The sequence below is a fragment of the Eurosta solidaginis genome, chromosome 4 (genome assembly GCF_040869045.1).
Source record: "Eurosta solidaginis isolate ZX-2024a chromosome 4, ASM4086904v1, whole genome shotgun sequence".
In the NCBI taxonomy this organism is placed as follows: Eukaryota; Metazoa; Arthropoda; class Insecta; order Diptera; family Tephritidae; genus Eurosta; species Eurosta solidaginis.
Genome location: NC_090322.1, coordinates 172,382,370 through 172,397,648, shown reverse-complemented (window position 1 = coordinate 172,397,648; position 15,279 = coordinate 172,382,370). Strand labels below are relative to the sequence as shown.

Genomic DNA, 15,279 nt, shown 5'->3' with positions numbered 1-15,279 from the left:
TCGTGTTTTCACGAAGTGTCTGCTGGCTTGAGTCTTAAGCTAGCAGACACTCTCGTTTCTCGGAACCGGACGCAGCTTTAAATTTTTTTTTGCGGTACTAAATTGCCAATAAATGTAATATCAATTATCCAAGTCGTTCGGAAGTCGTAGGTCGTGTTTTCACGAAGTGTCTGCTGGCTTGAGTCTTAAGCTAGCAGACACTCCCGTTTCTCGGAACCGGACGCAGCTTAAAATTTTTTTTTGCGGTACTAAATTGCCAATAAATGTAATATCAATTATCCAAGTCGTTCGGAAGTCGTAGGTCGTGTTTTCACGAAGTGTCTGCTGGCTTGAGTCTTAAGCTAGCAGACACTCCCGTTTCTCGGAACCGGACGCAGCTTTAAATTTTTTTTTGCGGTATTAAATTGCCAATAAATGAGGTATAAATTATTTAATATATAATATTGTTGTTTGCTATAGTGTGTCTGCCACCTTAATAGGACCGAAATGGTCTTTCAATGAATTATTTAAAATTTTTCACTTATTAGCATATTGTAGTGATCAATGTAACAAAAACAGAGCTGGGCACTGTCACTTCAAATTGAAAGTAACATTGATGGTGAAAACAAACCACTGATAATTTTGAAATGATTTCAGGATCGTGACAGTTTTAGTTTCGTCACCATTTACACATAAGTTCGTGGTGAGTTCGAGATAGTTTCGGTATGATTTTAAAATCTTTTTGAAAACTCTTCGCTTTATTTTACGTGGGGCTTCAAGACCGCGAAATTATTATAATTATAATGGCTCTAGCGCCAAAAATAAAATGTATATATTTATAAAAGAAAATTGTTAATTTGTATTATTTTCGCGATAATCTTAAACAAACCCAAAACCACCCGCTAAAATTCCTTTATGATGATTACGGAATGTAGGAGTTAAATTAGATTATATTCGAGATATTTACAAAATTACTCTCAAATGGCACCGACAAAAAAGTTCATAATTACCTCAAAATAGTCCAAAACACAATCGGAAAGACCCGGGAATGTGCTCTGAACTATATCGCAAAGTTAGGAAAACATTCCCGAAAAATAGTGGAAGTATTGCCGGAGTCTCAAACTTATTACCTCGCGCTCATCCTGGAAAAGAGCCCAAATTTATCCAGAACTTATCTCGAGAAATTTTTGGTAATCATTCGCAACTGGTCGCGGACCAGTGGTGATATTCTGTAAACGCTCAATCCAGCGACATAAATTTTGCCCCCCCCAACCGTTGGGTTTTCGTCGAAGAGTAATTTCAGATTGATAATAAATTTCAGTAAACATTTACAGAATACCACAACTACAAAAATTGTTGCTTAAAGTTACTGAATTCCTAATTAGAGTGTTTTAGCGACCTTTTTGTTTTTAATTTATTTTGCTTGACCGGCTTTAGGTCCTGGGTTGAATAAAACCACAAATTTTTGTTTTTCAACCGATATATTTCCGATTATGACGAAGTTAGAATAGCAATAACCAGATTGAAAAACAACAAGGCCGTGGGCACTGATGGATTGCCTGCGGAGCTATTCTAGTACGGCGGCGAGGAGTTGGTAAGGCGCATGCAGCAGCTTCTTAGCAAAATATGGGCGGAGAGTGCATGCCCGACGGTTGGAATCTAAGTGTTCTTTGCCCAGTCCACAAGAAGAGGGATACTGCAAAATGCACCAACTATCGTGGAATCAGCCTTCTTAATATCGCATATAAGGTCCTTTCAAGTGTATTGTGCGAAAGGTTGAAGCCCACCGTGAACCGGCTGATTGGACCTTATCAGTGCGGCTTCAGACCTGGTAAATCTATCATCGACCAGATTTTCACAATGCGCCAAATCTTGGAAAAAACCCGTGAAAAGAGAATCGACACACATCACCTCTTCGTCGACTTTAAAGCCGCCTTCGACAGCACGAAAAGGAGCTGCCTATATGCCGCTATGTCTGAATTTTGTTTCCCCGCAAAACTTATACGGCTGTGCAAAATGACGCTGAGCAACACCATCAGCTCAGTCAGAATTGGGAAGGACCTCTCCGAGCCGTTCGAAACTAAACGAGGTTTCAGACAGGGTGACCCCCTATCGTACGATTTCTTTAATTTGATGCTGGAGAAAATTATACTAGCTGCAGAACTTAACCGCACTGGAACAATATACTATAAAAGCGTGCAATTACTGGAATATGCTGATGACATTGATATCATCGGCCTAAACACCCGCGCTGTTAGTTCTGCTTACTCCAAACTGGAAAAAGAAGCGGTAAAGATGGGTTTGATGGTGAATGAGGACAAAACGAAGTACCTGCTGTCATTGAGCAAAGAGTCAGCGCATACGCGCCTTGGCAACCATGCTACGGTTTGCAGCCATAATTTCGAAATAGTAAAAGACTTCGTTTATTTGGTAACCAGCATCAACACTACTAACAACATCAGCACTGAAATCCAGCGAAGAATCAATCTTGCCAATAAATGCTACTTTGGACTAGGTAGGCAATTGAAAAGTAAAGTCTTCTCTCGGCGTACAAAAATCATACTCTACAAGTCACTTATCGTACCCGTCCTGCTATATGGGGCAGAAGCATGGACCATGACAACAGCAGATGAAGCGACTTTGGGAGTGTTCGAGAGAAAAGTTCTTCGAAAGATTTATGGACCTCTACGCGTTGGCGATGGCGAGTACCGAAGAAGATTTAATGATGAGCTGTACGAGCTGTACGCAGACATCAACATAGTCCAGCTAATTAAAACGCAGCGGCTGTGCTGGCTAGGCCATGTTATGCGAATGAAAGATGATGCTCCGGCCAAGAAAGTGTTTCTCTCGGAACCCGCCTATGGAAGAAGAGGTAGAGGGCGGCCCCCACTCCGTTGGAAGGACCAGGTGGAAAACGATTTAAACTCCCTTGGTGTGACCAATTGGCGCCGGTTGGCGGAGCGAAGGAGCGACTGGCGCGCCTTGTTGGACGGCCATAGCCGTTTAGATGGTTAAGCGCCAATTAAGTAAGTAAAGTAAGTAATATTTCGGTTACTCCACGGTAACCGTCTTCAGGGCGACTGTTGGCAAACATAAAACATTAACAAATTATAAATCAAAATTAACAAAAAATTTTCAAAAATATTTTTCTACAAAAACAATGTTTAAATGACATATATTTTTAACACGTCTGCACCATGTGACGTCGAGCTGTATACCGTCTGTTTGTACGCCATAGTACCAGCAACCAAAAAACAGCACCTATGGCCCACTGTAAAAGCAGCGGCCACTCACCGAATTTCGATAAACAGAAATTCTCCAACAGGAACAACGATACACAAAGCGCTTTACTCTTGAGATGTTACATATCATAAGCACACCGACAAACCTTAGACTTATTAACTACAAAGCTGACACTGTTAACTGCGCTCACTTATACCAAGACTTACTTACAAACAGACAGTATACAGCTTCACGTCACACGGTGCAGACGTGTTAAAAATGTATGTCATTTAAATATTGTTTTTGTAGAAAAATATTTTTGAAAAATTTTTGTTAATTTTGATTTATAAATTGTTAATGTTTTATGTTTGTCAACAGTCGCCTTGAAGAAGGTCACCGTTGAGTAACCGAAATATATCGGTTGAAAAACAAAAATTTGTGGTTTTATTCACCCAGGACCTAAAGCCGGCAAAACCAAATAAAGTTACTGAATTCCATTATTGGGTCTTATTATCTGGAAATGAACCCGAAATTATGATTAGTAGCTTTCATTTATTGCACTTTGCTCAGCTCGGAAAGAAAGAAATTATAACACTGTCAATGTAGTGACAAAAATGGAATGGAAAAATGAAGTCTCCGACATAACCGTACCTCTGCTTTCGGAGTTAAGGGTCCATTACTGATACTTAGCATAGACTTGACTTGACTTTGCGTAAACTTGGCAACTTAGCCACGATTATACTCCACTTAGCGCATAGAATATGGCATCATAATCAGCTGTTTCCAGCTGCCATTTTATTGTGAAATATTTGCTACAAAAGTGGTGGTTTTTAAACAAAGTACTATAATTAATTTATGAGTGTAAAAATTGTTTAAAACAATCAGTAAATGTCAATTTATATGACAAAATGTCAAAATGAAATGGAAACAAACAAATGGCATCTTAAAATGTAAACGTCATTTAGAACTTACATAGAAAATCAAAATTCAACAGACTTCTAAGTCAAGTTAAGTGTTGCTAAGTTTTGAGTAATCAGTAACATGCAATGTTCATTTAACAGAACTGTAAGTGACAGTTCTCAAGTCAAGTCAAGTCTATGCTAAGTATGAGCAATGGGCCCTTTAAGCAAGCATAATTTAACTTCACATTCCAATGTAAGAGATTTGAGTGGTGCAGAGGACAACGAATGTGTCTATTGATGGGTTGAGACAAAGACGCAGTTGGGTTTGAACTTAACCGACTGTTTTTTTTCATCGACTCTTCATTTACTCCATGATCGAAGACGATAGTTAAAGAGTTCGGGAGTTAGGGAGTTTGTCCATATATTTGCAGCAAAAACGATTTCTGATAAAATAAAAAGAAATTGGAACGAAGTTGCTAATCAATGTTGGTGTTTTGTCCAAGTACCCATTTGCCGAGGTTTTCAAAATACAAAAAGGCCAGAAATTTTGAGGGATATGGAAGAGATAGAAACACTATGAGCAGTTGAATTCGGCTGAAATCTTTGATATCCTACGTTACGAACGATGTACACTGCCGATGTCTTTTCTTATTATCTAAAAGGGGAAGAACTGAAGTTCATATAAAGGGGCAAGTGGTCTGAATTTGGTTTTTAAATCGAGAATACTTAAAATAACTGTCAAGTTTTTTTTATATTTTGTTTGAAGTCGAACATCTGAGTGTGCAAAAATTTCAAAAAAGTAATTTCTAAATTTTAGCAGTTAGTTTCTTTTCTTCGAAAGACTTCGAACATATGAATTTTACATAATTGCGTAACAAAATCTGGACTATTCAAAACATAAAAATTCAAATTTAAATGTGCAAACAGCTCAAAGGTTTTTATGTATCGGTTCCTTAAAACATTTCGTAAATCGCTTTATCATAACAACAGTCAAGAGCAGTTAAACTTAATTCTTAAAATCCAGCAGAACAACTTCACTCAGCACCGGTTGATATTAACTTCAATTGGTGTCCACCAATTTTATTTACGACACGTGAATTATTACCGGAATTACAGTTTCGGAATTGTGGTGAAAAACTGAGTCTTAAAAGGGCGGAGCCACGGCCATTTCTTAAAATTTCGAATCGATGTTGCTAGCGACCCAAATGTTAGTCCAAATACAATATTTGAACGAGTTCGCTTCTATCTAATCTAGGTCGGTGCAAAGTTTCAGCAACTGTTCGAGCCTTAACTCAGAAATGGTTGCGACGACGAAAAAAGTACTTCAGGTTGGACCTGTGGAGCATTTGATGATTTCCAACTTGTAACTGAGCGCGAAGCTCGAGCAAGACATGGGAGGCGAGATATTTGCGACCATCATGACTTTTAATACCATTAACTTAATGTCAAAATAAAGACGTATGCAAGTTTTCAAGTCTTATCTTATGGCGAGGTCGAACACTGAAATGGCTGGAGTAGTTTTAATTTCCTTAATGAATAAATTTTGAATCGAATTTTTTTTAATTTTTAGCTGTCAATTTGTTAGAGTAAATTTGTTTTTTATACCAAAGTGCTAGTTCATCATATGAAAGTGCCCTTGTTTTGCACTTACATATGAAAATCAAAAATTTCCATATGAATTTTATTTAAATGTGAGGGCATACGGGAGTGCTTTGAAAATTTTTTTTATATGTAAAGTGTAAATTTATGCATATCTGTACTTATGATTCAGCGCAAACCAAAAACAAAAGTGCTTGAAGTGTATAAGGGTTGAGCAACTCTGAACTTAATAAACACATTTTTATTGAATTTTAGGAAATCTTTGGACTTGCAGTTATGTACAATTCACTCAAGTCTGACAAATTACAAGTAAATAAATTTCGAAAAAGTTTTCGAAAAAATTTGAAAATTCAAGAATATTTTAAAAATTATAATTGTGTAATGAAAACCATTGAACGCAATTTGGAACAGAAATTCGAAAAAAGTTTCCAAATTTTTGTGAATAACTCCATAACACATTTTTAAGAATGCAGTTTTGTACAATGCACTTTAGTTTGAAAAAGTAGAAGTTTGAAGTTTAAAAAAAAATCGTATTGATTTTTGACAAAATTTTTTCCAAGGGAGTTTTATGAGGCATGTTCTGCCATTCACTTCCGGCTGAAATCTCGTGTGTAGTTTACATTTACTGAGCACAACTGTCGAATCCGAGTGAAAGTGAAATGCGAAACATGCCTTACGCATATACCTTATTTCAAAGTGTGAATAATTTTATAAGGATTTTTTTTCTGAAAATAATTTCGCCGTTGGTTCTTCTATATTCTCTTGTTAGTTTGTATGTTCCTTTCATAAAATATTTCGCACTGAATACAAGATGGGCACCATCATTGACCGCCAGGTGAACTCGTTCAAAGGTTAGAATTAAGAGTGCAAAATGAGAGTAACATTTTTTTACAGAAAGGAAAACGCCAAAAGACACCACCTTCGAAGAAAAAATTTTTTTGTATCCTCAAAATTATGTAAATGAATAAATCGTACTAAAAAAATGAAAAATTTTCGGGAAAAATTTTAAAAACTTCGAGTTTTCTAACTTTTTTTTTTAAATCGAATTTTTTGAAAAATTTTTGCCAAGTTGGTTTACGTAGTTTTGGTTATACAATATGAATTTTTTAATTAACGAAAATATAAAAAAGAAAACAACTGATAAAACTAACAAACAATTTCTGCTGCTATTATTTTACACGCATGTGAAAAAGAAAACACTTTGCGCGCACCATAAGGCCACACTCAATGCCCACAGTCTGTGGCAGTATTCTTATTCACAAAAAGAGCACAGCCACGATGTGCACTGCTGCCCTCTCCCACAGCGCCTTCAACAAAAAACCACAATTTAACTGGCAAGCAACCAGTCGGTCAACCGCACCGTCCTCCTATTTGCCCCCACCATCTCCCCTGAAACTGATGTTTTTCCTGTCTTTCACTTTCTCAACAAGTGACTGCAACGACCATTGTTTACTATATAGTTTGGCAGCTTAAGTATAGGTTATGTTGCGAATAGAGTGGAAGGCAGTGGACTAGGCAGTCGAATGTCATATAATGAAGGAATGGTGTTCGGAGTTTTTTCAAAGTTAAAAAAAAAAACTGATAAAAGCTTTAATATAAATAAAACTATTGTTTTAATAACAACAAAAACGCCTTATATATTCCATATACATAAATTCGTAATGATTATCTCACTTTAAAATTTGAGTTAAATAATCTAAAGTTTTTTTTTGAAACTGAGTCGAGAACTGTGCGTGTGAATGTGCGAATTTTCACCGATCAGCTGTTAGCTGCGCTACTTGGTAAAATTTACAATGGCAACGACGCATCACGACTACTTTCGACGAAAGAATCACACAAAGCGCACAATTCAAATTAACGACATGAAAAAAATTCTAATTTTTTTGTTTTACGTATAAGTTTAATCTTTCCACTAAAATTTAAAGTTCACTTACAAAAAATTTAAATTAAATTAACATTTGCATACATAATTGTGCATAAAAGAACACACAAATAAAATTAAACAAAAACACAACGACACAAAAACAACAACGTAAAAAAATTATTTTACTTTGTAAAGAAGAAACGAAAGAGGAAAACGGCGACGAAGGCAAATACAACGTTAACGCGAACGTGAACACAAAACGAAACTTGTGATACACAACAAACTCTTCGATTCGAAAGTCAAATGCAAAATGATGATGATTCGAAAAAGTAATGGAAGTAAGCAACAAGCGCTATTGCGCTCACATCATAGAGAGGGCGTATATTAATGTAGGTACACGTATTTATCTGTTTGTATGTGTGGCACTCCAAAGCCTCAACACTCTTCTCCACATTAAAAAACAGCAAACAATTACAAGCATGCCACATACCCCCTATACATATTGGCACCACAGACGCAAAGACCAGCGCACAGTGTAGTATAATGGAATAAAGCCTAGTCAAAATATTACAATCGGGATTTAACTTATACCAGGCATCGGCAAAATCAAAATGCAGATGTGTTAGTGAGTGGGCGATAATCGCGCACATCACTTCATGCATCGGTTTGCGTAGTTCCTTCGCTTATTAGCAAGGCGAATTCATTACAGGTGGTGTTATCCCATCAGCTGATTGCTTCTTCTTGATAATTTTCCATACAAAGCCTTGTACAACAAAATGTCAGTTAATCGAAATCTATGAACATTTTCTTTTGACTTGACATTCATCTGCACGGCGAATTGATTGAATTCACTTTGCCACCACCTGGTATAGATTCGCCTTGCTTATTAGCAAGCAACAAGCACAAATCGCTTGTTATTATATTTTTAATGCGCACAATGGAAAGCAAAAGGTTTATGGAATTAAATACATTGTATTTGCGCAAAAGCGTTGGTCAACTTTAAATATTTTTCGCTTGTGCGCATTGAAAAAACTAACAAACGATCTTTGCATTGTGAATCAAACTAAGTGTGATATCTTAGCTGTCAACTGCCTGACAGGTAGTTCAATATGGCTACTTTTTACCGTTTTGACAGGTAGTTCAATATGGCGGCGCATAGGGCCGGCTATCTTCAGCGGGGAATAGAAAGAGATACAGAATGAGACAGCGATAGTCAATTACAAATCAGGTGATCCAATCACTTTGGAATTTTGACGTCTATGCAGAAGATATCACACTTAGTTTGGTTCACAATGGATCTTTGCTTGCTTACATTCGTCAACATAGCGAGCGATGAACATAATCGATATTGCTGCGCCAAATGCTCAGCGACAACTAAACTAAAGAGAATAAGAATACGTGTGAATTGAGTCTGCACAATTGTACCATTATTTGCCGATGTCTGACTTATACCCACTTAACTTGGCCAGAACTGAAAGCGGGTTCACTGATAAAAGTTTGTCAATCATAGTCGATCATAATCATTATGAATTCATACAAGTGGCGAATGTTTGAAAAAACGCCTCGATCACCTATTCAATCACTGTTCGACTACTTAAATCATCTGCTCAATAGTGGTGTTCAAACATTTGCGTAAACGGTTAATATATTGCATTATTTACATATTTTAAAATATTTGTTTAGCTGGCTGCTCATATTTTGTCTTTTAACTAGTTTTTAGAAATAAATATCCGATTTTGTAGACACATTTAAAATAAAAATTGTTTTGAAACACAAATGGGCAATATATGGCGATTTAATTTATTTACAGCGGGAAAACAAACAAACCTTTCTTCCACTCTCTGACCATTCGTGACAGCCATTCTCCTTGTTCGCCGTATCTGACAGGCAGGCATTGCAGTAGAGGAATAGAAACATTCTTCACTTGTATGAATTCACCATAGCTCAATTATATGGTTGGCTCATCTCAGCTGATTTTATTTTTTTCATTCCACTGGTATGGGGATTGTCAAAATGATATGGCAAACGCAAAATGTAACCAGCACATTAACAGTTATTTACTGCCGTGGTGGTCAAGTTTTTATAAAATAAAATAATTTTAAAAAAATGTTTAAGTCAAACGGTTTTATTGAAAACAATACTTACATGAAGTAATAATAATACTAAAAGCTAGAAAATAATTAGGTAAGTCCTAGGTACTAGTCATCACACTCCTCATCAATATAGGGCGTTGATCAGACAATTAAATAAAAGCGTTGGGCACGTCAAATTTTTAAAAGTGTGAGGCTCAGTTGGTCTTATATATGACTATCAATAGAAATTTGACGAGTCCAACGCTTTTATTTAATTGTCTGGTCAACGCCCTATATTGATGAGGAGTGTGATGACTAGTACCTAGGACCTACCTAATTATTTTCTAGCTTTTAGTATTATTATTATTTCATGTAAGTATTGTTTTCAATAAAACCGTTTAACTTAAAAATTTCTTTCAATTATTTTATTTTCAAGTTTTTAGTCTTTATTTAATTGCCTATTATTTCTCATTCTATTTAGTTCCCTTAGTGACTCATTATTACAAGGACTCTTTCCTGACAATTCGTTACAATCTAGGTCCGGAATACATAATCCTTCCAAAGACTTTACTCGACTCTGCGCCACGTATACTGGTCCTTCCTCCAACTCCAAGATATTTTGATGCCACTTCTACCGGACTGTATGTAATATTTGTTCCAAATATGAGCCAAATCGGACATCATAGGTCGCTTTCTATTCTTGTATGTATTATGTATTCCAAATATGAGCCAAATCGGACCACAAATACGATTTTTGTGAATATCTCGATCCATGCGCCACCTAGCGGCGATTTTTTCCTAAAGGTCGCTTTCTATTCTTGTATGTATTATGTATTCCAAATATGTGCCAAATCGGACCACAAATACGATTTTTGGGAATATCTCGAGCCTTGCGCCACCTAGCGGCATTTTTTTTCATATGTCGCTTTCTATTCTTGAATGTATTATGTGCTCCAAATATGAGTCAAATCGGACCACAAACACGATTTTTGAGAATATCTCGATCCTTGCGCCACCCAGCGGCGATTTTTTTCATAGGTCGCTTTCTATTCTTGTATGTATTATGAGTTCCAAATATGAGCCAAATCGGACCACAAATACGATTTTTGTGAATATATCGATCCTTGCGCCCCCTAGCGGCGATTCTTTTCTTATTATTGCATTGTCATCGGGTTCTGAACTATACTCCAAGTTTCAAGCCTGTAGCTTATCGGTAAGTTACTTAAATTTCAATTACAAAATTCGTGCCAGTCAACTCAACCTAAATAAAACCGTTTAAAAATAGTTTCACATCACTTTAAAGTTATTTTTTTAGTAAATGCATCTAATTTAGCGCATTACTTTCCCACAACACACAAGAATTCCATTCTCCCTATTCCATTTGCCTAACACCGACACGCAAATTTTGACAATCTGAACAAAGGTATGTTGTTGCTGTAAAGATAAGCCAACCATATATTTGAGCCATGGAATCCACAATGATCTTATTGAACAAAGTGTGATTGAATTTGACAGTTTTCTTACATGGAATTCGACTATAATGTCAAAAAAAAAATTCTCCCATTTGAAGAAATTTTTGAAAATTTTTAACGTTATTGTTTTTTTGGCAGGTGTGACGCGAAATTGCAAGTTGAAGTAATTTTTAAAGTTTTTTATCGAACAGATATTAAAACCAATAAGTCATATTTGCTCACTAACGCAGTTGGGCATTCCACACAGTAGCCACCTCTTCATTGCTGTTGTTTTACAATCATCTAAACCTGAGTTTTCGCGGATCATTTTGATTAGGAAAAGTTAGATGAGTTTATTGAAGTGCTGTCATTCTAGCAAAGGTGTCTCATGTGGAGCGCCGACACTCCAAATTAAATCAGTGTTAACATACTTTCGTCTTTTACAAAATCCAGAGAATAATATTTTATCAAAGTAACGCGAATCTCTAGAAGCGAATTGATTTACCTATTTCTCTGCGATAGGTATCATTACGGGCAAATTATTGTTTGTTTATTACCAAATAGTATCCTTCCGCTCATGGAAGTGCCCCCTTATGTGCCCTGGTATCGGCTATACTTCGAGCGGATGTCTGCTGGGATGCCCATGACGATGACAGCGCAGACGCTATACGGTACTCATATGGATTACCCCTTAACTTTCACCATCCTGGGGTAGCCCTAAAAGAGGTATCACGACAGACCTTCAACTTCGAAAACTCTGGTAATCACAATGCGTCACGGAGGTGGGATTTTTCAGCATTTTGGTTTAACCCTCTATTGCAGGAATTTTTGGGATCTTGGTTGAGGTTTATGGCAGTGTTATGCATTCCATGCTGCTAGATGGTGAGCCAAAAATTCCCCGTTTAGTATGGAAGTATTATATGCTGTGATGTTTTCGCTACTAGGAGACTAGAGCTATCGGTCTATATTGAACTCCTTGGATGTTTGCATATTTAAGGAGAAATAAGAAACAGGTGTAAAGGACCCTCGTTAGAAAGCTTAGGTTAGGTTTGGTTGAACTGGCCGGTCCATGAGGACCTCACATAGACTGAATGAGTCCGTAGTGTTACCAGAAGCGTGTTTCAACGACCAAACTGATAACCCCAATCAAAAACCAGGACCTGTGTTATAAAATAACTCCGTCCTCTTGGAAAATACTAGAAGTACCAGCAACCAAAAAACAGCACCTATGGCCCACTGTAAAAGCAGCGGCCACTCACCGAATTTCGATAAACAGAAATTCTCCAACAGGAACAACGATACACAAAGCGCTTTACTCTTGAGATGTTACATATCATAAGCACACCGACAAACCTTAGACTTATTAACTACAAAGCTGACACTGTTAACTGCGCTCACTTATACCAAGACTTACTTACAAACAGACAGTATACAGCTTCACGTCACACGGTGCAGACGTGTTAAAAATGTATGTCATTTAAATATTGTTTTTGTAGAAAAATATTTTTGAAAAATTTTTGTTAATTTTGATTTATAAATTGTTAATGTTTTATGTTTGTCAACAGTCGCCTTGAAGAAGGTCACCGTTGAGTAACCGAAATATATCGGTTGAAAAACAAAAATTTGTGGTTTTATTCACCCAGGACCTAAAGCCGGCAAAACCAAATAAAGTTACTGAATTCCATTATTGGGTCTTATTATCTGGAAATGAACCCGAAATTATGATTAGTAGCTTTCATTTATTGCACTTTGCTCAGCTCGGAAAGAAAGAAATTATAACACTGTCAATGTAGTGACAAAAATGGAATGGAAAAATGAAGTCTCCGACATAACCGTACCTCTGCTTTCGGAGTTAAGGGTCCATTACTGATACTTAGCATAGACTTGACTTGACTTTGCGTAAACTTGGCAACTTAGCCACGATTATACTCCACTTAGCGCATAGAATATGGCATCATAATCAGCTGCTTCCAGCTGCCATTTTATTGTGAAATATTTGCTACAAAAGTGGTGGTTTTTAAACAAAGTACTATAATTAATTTATGAGTGTAAAAATTGTTTAAAACAATCAGTAAATGTCAATTTATATGACAAAATGTCAAAATGAAATGGAAACAAACAAATGGCATCTTAAAATGTAAACGTCATTTAGAACTTACATAGAAAATCAAAATTCAACAGACTTCTAAGTCAAGTTAAGTGTTGCTAAGTTTTGAGTAATCAGTAACATGCAATGTTCATTTAACAGAACTGTAAGTGACAGTTCTCAAGTCAAGTCAAGTCTATGCTAAGTATGAGCAATGGGCCCTTTAAGCAAGCATAATTTAACTTCACATTCCAATGTAAGAGATTTGAGTGGTGCAGAGGACAACGAATGTGTCTATTGATGGGTTGAGACAAAGACGCAGTTGGGTTTGAACTTAACCGACTGTTTTTTTTCATCGACTCTTCATTTACTCCATGATCGAAGACGATAGTTAAAGAGTTCGGGAGTTAGGGAGTTTGTCCATATATTTGCAGCAAAAACGATTTCTGATAAAATAAAAAGAAATTGGAACGAAGTTGCTAATCAATGTTGGTGTTTTGTCCAAGTACCCATTTGCCGAGGTTTTCAAAATACAAAAAGGCCAGAAATTTTGAGGGATATGGAAGAGATAGAAACACTATGAGCAGTTGAATTCGGCTGAAATCTTTGATATCCTACGTTACGAACGATGTACACTGCCGATGTCTTTTCTTATTATCTAAAAGGGGAAGAACTGAAGTTCATATAAAGGGGCAAGTGGTCTGAATTTGGTTTTTAAATCGAGAATACTTAAAATAACTGTCAAGTTTTTTTTATATTTTGTTTGAAGTCGAACATCTGAGTGTGCAAAAATTTCAAAAAAGTAATTTCTAAATTTTAGCAGTTAGTTTCTTTTCTTCGAAAGACTTCGAACATATGAATTTTACATAATTGCGTAACAAAATCTGGACTATTCAAAACATAAAAATTCAAATTTAAATGTGCAAAAAGCTCAAAGGTTTTTATGTATCGGTTCCTTAAAACATTTCGTAAATCGCTTTATCATAACAACAGTCAAGAGCAGTTAAACTTAATTCTTAAAATCCAGCAGAACAACTTCACTCAGCACCGGTTGATATTAACTTCAATTGGTGTCCACCAATTTTATTTACGACACGTGAATTATTACCGGAATTACAGTTTCGGAATTGTGGTGAAAAACTGAGTCTTAAAAGGGCGGAGCCACGGCCATTTCTTAAAATTTCGAATCGATGTTGCTAGCGACCCAAATGTTAGTCCAAATACAATATTTGAACGAGTTCGCTTCTATCTAATCTAGGTCGGTGCAAAGTTTCAGCAACTGTTCGAGCCTTAACTCAGAAATGGTTGCGACGACGAAAAAAGTACTTCAGGTTGGACCTGTGGAGCATTTGATGATTTCCAACTTGTAACTGAGCGCGAAGCTCGAGCAAGACATGGGAGGCGAGATATTTGCGACCATCATGACTTTTAATACCATTAACTTAATGTCAAAATAAAGACGTATGCAAGTTTTCAAGTCTTATCTTATGGCGAGGTCGAACACTGAAATGGCTGGAGTAGTTTTAATTTCCTTAATGAATAAATTTTGAATCGAATTTTTTTTAATTTTTAGCTGTCAATTTGTTAGAGTAAATTTGTTTTTTATACCAAAGTGCTAGTTCATCATATGAAAGTGCCCTTGTTTTGCACTTACATATGAAAATCAAAAATTTCCATATGAATTTTATTTAAATGTGAGGGCATACGGGAGTGCTTTGAAAATTTTTTTTATATGTAAAGTGTAAATTTATGCATATCTGTACTTATGATTCAGCGCAAACCAAAAACAAAAGTGCTTGAAGTGTATAAGGGTTGAGCAACTCTGAACTTAATAAACACATTTTTATTGAATTTTAGGAAATCTTTGGACTTGCAGTTATGTACAATTCACTCAAGTCTGACAAATTACAAGTAAATAAATTTCGAAAAAGTTTTCGAAAAAATTTGAAAATTCAAGAATATTTTAAAAATTATAATTGTGTAATGAAAACCATTGAACGCAATTTGGAACAGAAATTCGAAAAAAGTTTCCAAATTTTTGTGAATAACTCCATAACACATTTTTAAGAATGCAGTTTTGTACAATGCACTTTAGTTTGAAAAA

At 36.1% G+C, this 15,279-nt stretch overlaps 1 protein-coding gene across 5 annotated transcripts in view; it reads right to left on the bottom strand.

Moving 5' to 3' along the window:
* Positions 1–15,279, bottom strand: part of Moe (Moesin) — a 274,557-nt gene that overhangs the window by 215,210 nt on the left and 44,068 nt on the right. For 2 of the 5 annotated variants that reach the window (XM_067783786.1, XM_067783787.1), the window contains exon 1: positions 7,753–7,896. The exons of 1 other annotated variant lie outside the window; for it this stretch is intronic. The gene's annotated coding sequence lies outside the window, so the exon portion shown is untranslated. Of the gene's footprint in view, positions 1–7,752; positions 7,897–15,279 lie in introns of those variants that run through there. 2 more of the 5 variants (XM_067783789.1, XM_067783788.1) reach the window with 2 other exon arrangements.